Here is a 7,500-nt window from a genome sequence, read left to right on the forward strand (position 1 = left end):
TTTACACAATGATTACACACACACACACACACACGTACGCATGCACACACACACACACACACACACACACACGCGCGCGCACGCACGCGCACGCACACACACACACACACACACACACACACACACACACACACACACACTCTTCCCTCACAATCACTCGGGTCTCTCTCACTCACTCCTCTCTCTCCATCTCTTTCTCTCATCACTCCCCGATCTCTTCCTCTCTCGCTCTCTCTTTCATTCACTCCTCCCCTCACTTTTCTCTCTCACTCACTTCACCCTCTTCCCTCGTTCAATTCCTCTCTCTTTCTCTCTCTCTCTCTCCTTCCCTCTCTTTCTCACCCACTCACTCCTCCTTCTCTTTCTCGCCCCGACTGTCACTCACTACCCTCTCTTTCTCTCTCACTCATTCCTCTCTCTGCCTCTCCCACTCACTTTCAATTCTCCTCTCTCTCTCTCTCACTCCTCCCGCTCTCTCTCTCTCTCTCTCAAAATCATTCCCCATCACCCCCCTCTCTCTCTCTCACTCCCCCCTCTCTCTCTCACCCACTCCCCTCTCTCTTTCACTCACTCCAATCTCTCTCTCTCTCCCTTCTCTCTCTCTCATTGCCTCTCTCTCTCTCTTACCACCATTCCCTATCACCACCCTCTCTCTCTCACTCCCCCTCCCCTCCCTCTCTCTCTCACTGCCCCCTCCCCTCTCTATCTCTCTCACTGCCCCCCCCTCTCTCTCTCACATTCATTCCCCATAAAACATTCTCTCTCCCTCTTTCACTCGCTCGCCCACCCTCTCTCTCTCCCTCTGTATCACTCACTTCCCTCTCTCACTCGCTCCCCCTCTCTCTCCCTTCTCTTCCTCCCCTCCCCCCCCCCCTGCCCCCATAACCCTCCATTCCCCCGTCGCCATCAACACAGGGCCTGTCGATATCACGTAACTTCGAATTGTGATCATAAAACAGTGATGATGACTGGAGAACACGAAAGAAAATCGTTCACGGACTCACATTTTCTTTTGTGTTTTATACCTTGTTTTTTTATTTTGATTTCTTCCTTTCTCTCTCTCTCTCTCTCTCTCCTTTTTCATAACTGTTCCAAGGCTGTTGGCCCACTATTGAACCCCCCCCGGCCCCCCTCCCCGACGAACGCAGGAATCGAACAAGGACTCCCACTCTCTCTTCAATCTCTCACTTCTCCTTTCCTATACCGTCAACCCCCACACCCCTCCTCAACTCTCTTCCCAACTTCCACTTGGAAGTAAGATGTTCCCTTCTACATCGTAGAAAACGAGGCATAAGCCAGTCAGGGCGCTCCGTTGTTTATAACGTTCTCAGCCAGTTTACTGGCGTCACCCCTATCGTCTGTCGACAGGTTTGAGCTCTCTGTGTGTGTGTGTGTGTGTGTGTGTGTGTGTGTGTGTGTGTGTGTGTGTGTGTGTGTGTGTGAACATATCTGCATATCTGCCAGTTTCTCTCTCTCTCTCTCTCTCTCTCTCTCTGTGTGTGTGTGTGTGTGTGTGTGTGTGTGTGTGAACATATCTGCCAGTTTCTCTCTCTCTCTGTCTACATATGTGCCAGTTTCTCTTTTTCTGTCTGTCTCTGTCTCTCTCTGTATCTCTCTCTCTATTGTCTACATATCTGCAAGTTTCTCTCTCCCTCTGTCCGTCTCTGCCTCTGTCTCTCCCTCTTTCTGTCTACATATCTGCCAGTTTCTCTCTCTCTCAGTCTGTCTCTATCTCTCTCTCTCACTCTCTGTCTACATATCTGCCAGTTTCTCTCTCTCTCTCTCTCTCTCTCTCACACACACACACACACACACACACACACACACACACACACACACACACACACACACACACACTCTATCTGCCAGTTTCTCTCTCTCTCCACTGTCAGTCGCGAGTTCTTGGGCCGCTCCCTCTCTCTCCCCCCATCCCCCACAAAAAGAGGAAGAAGAAGGAGAAGGAGAAGAAGGAGAAGAGAAAGCACTCACCACCACCAACAAAACTAGCCCCCCGAATCTCACTGGGTAAACAACAACAAAGGTATGGATATCAACGAACCTTTGACAGTCGTCCTTCTTCTGCATTCGTGGGCTGCAACTCTCACGTTCACTCGTATGTACACGAGTGGGCTTTTACGTGTATGACCGTTTTTACTCCGCCATGTAGGCAGCCATACTCCGCTTTCGGGGGAGTGTATGCCGGGTATGTTCTTGTTTCCATAACCCACCGAACGCTGACATGGATTACAGGATCTTTAACGTGCGCATTTGATCTTCTGCTTGCGTATACACACGAAGGGGGTTCAGGCACTAGCAAGTCTGCACATATGTTGACCTGGGAGATCAGAAAAATCTTCACCCTTTACCCACCAGGCGCCGTCACCGAGATTCGAACCCGGGACCCTGAGATTGAAAGTCCAACGCTTTAACCACTCGGCTGTTGCGCACATCATTGACAGTCGTCCATAACCTCTTCCTACACTCCTTTCCTCCCCCTCCTCCCCCGTCCCTGTTCCTCCGTATCATAGTTTCGGTTTTTCAAGGAGACGTCACTGCGTTCGGACAAATCCACATACGCATACGCTGCACCACACATTGCAAGGCAGATGCCGAGACCAGCAGCATAACCCAGCGCGCTTAGTCAGGCCTCGAGTGCATGCTTATAATTATATGTGTGTACCTGAGTACATTTCCTTTTACATAATTTTACCACCACAGGACAACAATTTCGTTGCCGTGGGTTCTTTTTCAGTGCGCCAAGTGCGACCTCGGATTATCGTGTAATCCGAATGACCATATGTTCAGTGTGATATTTTCCAGTCAAATTTGGGAGAGAAAGGGAGAAAGCTGGATTGGAACCCAGGCCTTCACTGTAAGTTTTAACTCACTCAGTACGGCCAGTCCTCTCTTCTCCGCTACACAGACCCCTCGGATGTCCAGTGGGCGTCTGAATGACCCAACCTTTAGCTTCCGTCGTCAGAATTGTGGTATTCTTTGTCAACATTCACCTCTTCAGTATAAGAGCCTTGCGCTTGCAATATTTTGATGATGGTAATTGGGCTGAAACGCTGTTAACGTCGTCTCTTTCGCCGTTCGTATGGAGAAAGTTAATTAATATTCCGCCACTCTCTGCCTCCTTCTTATCTCTCCATAGACTGAGAGAAAACCATCCACTCCCCATTGCTTGGCTCTAACTTTTTGACAGTTACACGTGATTAAATGCCTACGTTGACCGAACTACTGCTATTAGTCAGTTCCGTACTACACACAGTTAGTAGCGGGTTACGACCATACTTGGCTCTTCCGTCCGAGCAATGCAACTGGCTCTGGCCCTAAAAAGACGAAACGAAAGCCTGGATGTACAGTTAAAATCAACTCTTACTCCGTTCCCCCCCCCCCCCCCCCCGGCCCCCCTCCCTACATCCCCCAACTTTACCACCAACCCTCCTTGCGAGCAGTTAAACTTTAGCACAGTCGTACAACGTAAATCACTGTGTACTGAGAAAACAACAACATAGGTTCGTGGAAGGAGAAGGAATTAATGTGTTGATGACGGTTCCCTTGGCCGTCAACCGGAAATACCGCGCGATTCGGAAAAGGGAGGAGCCAAGTTAGAAATGGCTGTCGGTCACGTCACGTGATGCGCGCTGTCGGAGTGTCCACACAGAAGCTGGAGTCGCTCTTTTTAGTGTCAAGTTTTTTTTTTCGTTTTTTTTTTCTAATTTAAAATTTATTCATTATCTTAATTTTTTATTTTTCATTTTGTCACTGCTTAGACTGCAATAATGATAATGATAATAATGAATATTTGGACGCCCTATCTCTGGGGAGCCCAGAGCGCTTTCAAATACAATTACGCATACATACATTGATGCAGGTACACTTCATAGCATTCATTTGCCTATACACATCACAAAATAAACAGGTCACACACACGTACGCACACGCACACACACACACACACACACACACACACACACACACATACATACAGACACACACACACACAGACACACACAGACACAGACAGGCACAGATACAGACACAGACACACAAACACACACAGACACACAGACACACACACACACACATACAGACACACACACACACAGACACATAATATGATTTTTTCTGTTTGTTGAAAAAAAAAAGAAGTTAGTTTTTAGGTCTATTTCTGTCAATGGCTTTTTTCAACATTGTATTCCCTTTCGTCTGTCCAGTCACATAAACCGCAAATTAAGAGAGATCTGAACGATTTCTTACAGAAGCTGTTTGTACAAAGGATGCGTCTGCATGTACGTGTTTGTGTTTCTCTCTCTCTCTCTCTCTCTTTCTGTATGTGTATGTGTGTGTGTGTGTGTGTGTGTGTGTGTGTGTGTGTGTGGGGGGGGGGGGGGTTGAGGGGTGGTGGTGGGGGGAGTTATCAGAAAACGCATTTCGTGTTACAAGAAATACTGTTTACCTCACAGGACTATTTGTGTCGCTGGCGATTGCCATGCCGTCTAATTATTGTTGTTGTCGTTGTTGTTGTCTTTGTTGTACTTGTTCTTCTTGTTCTTCTTCTTCTGCTCCTCCTTCTCTCTCTTCTCCTAGTTGTTGTTGTTGTTGTTGTTGTTGTTGTTCTCCTAGTTATTGCTGTTGTTGTTTTTCCTCTGCTTCTCCTCCTCCTTCCTCTTCTCCTTGTTAGTGTTGTTGTTGTTATTCTTCCGCTCCTGCTTCTCCTCTCTCTTCTCCTAGTTGTTGCTTTTCTTCTGCTCCTTCTCCTCCCTCTTCTCCTAGTTGTTGTTGTTGTTATTCTTCTGCTCCTCCTTCTCCTCTCTCTTCTCCTAGTTGTTGTTGTTCTTCTGCTCCTCCTTCTCCTATCTCTTCTCCTAGTTGTTGTTGTTGCCTTTCTTCTGCTCCTCCTCTCTCTTCTCCTAGTTGTTGTTGTTATTCTTCCGCTCCTCCTTCTCCTTTCTCTTCTCCTAGTTGTTGTTGTTGCCTTTCTTCTGCTCCTCCTCCTCTCTCTTCTCCTAGTTGTTCTTGTTGCCTTTCTTCTGCTCCTCCTCCTCTCTCTTCTCCAAGTTGTTCTTGTTGCCTTTCTTCTGCTCCTCCTCCTCTCTCTTCTCCTAGTTGTTGTTGTTATTCTTCCGCTCCTCCTTCTCCTCTCTCTTCTCCTAGTTGTTGTTGTTATTCTTCTGCTCCTCCTCCTCTCTCTTCTCCTAGTTGTTGTTTTTGTTATTCTTCTGCTTTTCCTTCTCCTCCCTCTTCTCCTAGTTGTTGTTGTTGTTTTTCTTCTGCTCCTCCTCTCTCTTCTCCTAGTTGTTTTTGTTATTCTTCTGCTTTTCCTTCTCCTCCCTCTTCTCCTAGTTGTTGTTTTTGTTATTCTTCTGCTTCTCCTTCTCCTCCCTCTTCTCCTAGTTGTTGTTGTTATTCTTCTGCTCCTCCTTCTCCTTTCTCTTCTCCTAGTTGTTGTTATTATTCTTCTGCTTCTTCTCCTCTCTCTTCTCCTAGTTGTTGTTATTCTTCTGCTCCTGCTTCTCCTCCTCCTCTTTCTTCTCCTAGTAGTTGTTATTATTATTATTATTCTGCTCCTCTTTCTGCTCACACTTCTCCAAGTTGTGGTTGTTCAGTTTCTTCAACTCCTTTTTCTCCTCCCTCTTCTCCTTGTTAGTGTTGGTGTTGTCATTCTTCTTGTGCTTCTTCTTCTTCTTCTTCTCTCTCTCTTCTCCTAGTTGTTGCTGTTCTTTTTCTTCTGCTCCTCCTCCTTCTCTCTCTTCTCCCAGTAGTTGTTGTTGTTGTTGTTTTTGTTGTTGTTGTTGTCCTTCTTGTATTGGTTCTGCTTGTACTTGTCGTTTTTATATCATAATTATTATTTATTTATTTATTTATTTATTTATTTATGTAAGCTTATCTATCTATCTATCTATATATATATATTTTTTTTTTCTCAAGGCCTGACTAAGCGCGTTGGGTTACGCTGCTGGTCAGGCATCTGCTTGGCAGATGTGGTGTAGCGTATATGGATTTGTCCGAACGCAGTGACGCCTCCTTGAGCTACTGAAACTGAAACTGAAACTGTTGTTCTTCTTTTTTAACTTTGTTTTATAACCAGGTTCGCTTTTAGTTTTACATGCAATGTAAAACCGCACACCTTCGCAGGTGTCTAGTAGATCACTGAACTCCACCGATGTGTTATTTTTGTTTCCCTGACCACATCAGGTGTGTTTAAAGGAGGGATGGAATGGCATATATCTCGGTCAGTGTTGACTTTCTTTGTTGTTGTTCTTGCTGTTGTTGTTGCTGCTGCTGCAGCTGATGCTACCAGCTGATGCTAGAGCATGTGTTTCATTCTTCTCTTTTTTCTTCTTCTTCTTCTTCTTCGTTCGTGGGCTGCAACTCCCACGTTCACTCGTATGTACACGAGTGGGCTTTTACGTATATGAACGGTTTGTGCCCCGCTATGTAGGCAGCCATACTCCGTTTTTTGGGGGGTGTTTCGTTCATGGAGAGCGTTGTTATTTGTGGGTGATATCGATATTGTATTGTGTAGTATTGTATCGCACTGCATTGCGTCACATTGCAATGCATTGTATTGTATTGTGTTTTAGTGTATTGTATTGTATAACGATTTGGTCATCACATGTGTGTGTGTGTGTGTGTGTGTGTGTGTGTGTGTGTGTGTGTGTGTGTGTGTGTGTGTGTGTGTGTGTGTGTGTGTGTGAAATGCGTCTGTTCTCCCAGGGGAGGGTTCGTCGCCATTGTTATTTGTTGGTGAAATCGATTTTTGCATTGCATTGCATTGTATTGTATTGCATTGTTTTGTATTGTATTTCATTGCATTACTTTGTATTGTATTGCATTACATTGTTGCGTTGCATGGCATTGTATTGTATTATGTTGTATTGCACTGCATTGCATTGTATTATATTACAGTTTCTGTCATATCAGATTTCTCTGTGTGAAATCATCATCATCATTATCGTCATCATCATCACCATCATCATCATCATCCACCATCATCATCTTCACTGTCAGTGTTATCAACTTACAGCGACTCTTCATCATAGAAAGACAACTTTTAGTCCGGATGTGTTGTCTATGGTTTTTTTTAATTAATACATCGAAATCAAAGTGATCAAAAGTGTGTGTGTGTGTGTGTGTGTGTGTGTGTGTGTGTGTGTGTGTGTGTGTGTGTGTGTGTGTGTGTGTGTGTGTGTGAAAACACTCTCTCACCTGTTCTCAAAACACTCACTCTCTTACCTCTCCTCAGAACACTCTCTCTTACCTGTCCTCAAAACACACTCTCTCTCACCTGTCCTCAAAACACTGTCTCACCTGTCCTCAAAACACACACTCTCTCTCTTACCTGTCCTCAAAACACACACTCTCTCTCTTACCTGTCCTCAAAACACTCTCTCCTCAGTACGCCCTATCTCTCGCCTGTCCTTAAAACACTCACTCTCTTACCTTTCCCCAGAGCACTCTCTCATCTGTCCATAAAACGATCTCTCACCTGTC

At 45.5% G+C, this 7,500-nt stretch overlaps 1 protein-coding gene across 3 annotated transcripts in view; it reads right to left on the minus strand.

The window, feature by feature from the left end:
• Nucleotides 1-7,500, minus strand: part of LOC143290179 (uncharacterized) — a 147,450-nt gene that overhangs the window by 9,111 nt on the left and 130,839 nt on the right. The gene's annotated exons all lie outside the window — the stretch shown is intronic.

The sequence above is a fragment of the Babylonia areolata genome, chromosome 15 (genome assembly GCF_041734735.1).
Source record: "Babylonia areolata isolate BAREFJ2019XMU chromosome 15, ASM4173473v1, whole genome shotgun sequence".
Classification (NCBI taxonomy): domain Eukaryota; kingdom Metazoa; phylum Mollusca; class Gastropoda; order Neogastropoda; family Buccinidae; genus Babylonia; species Babylonia areolata.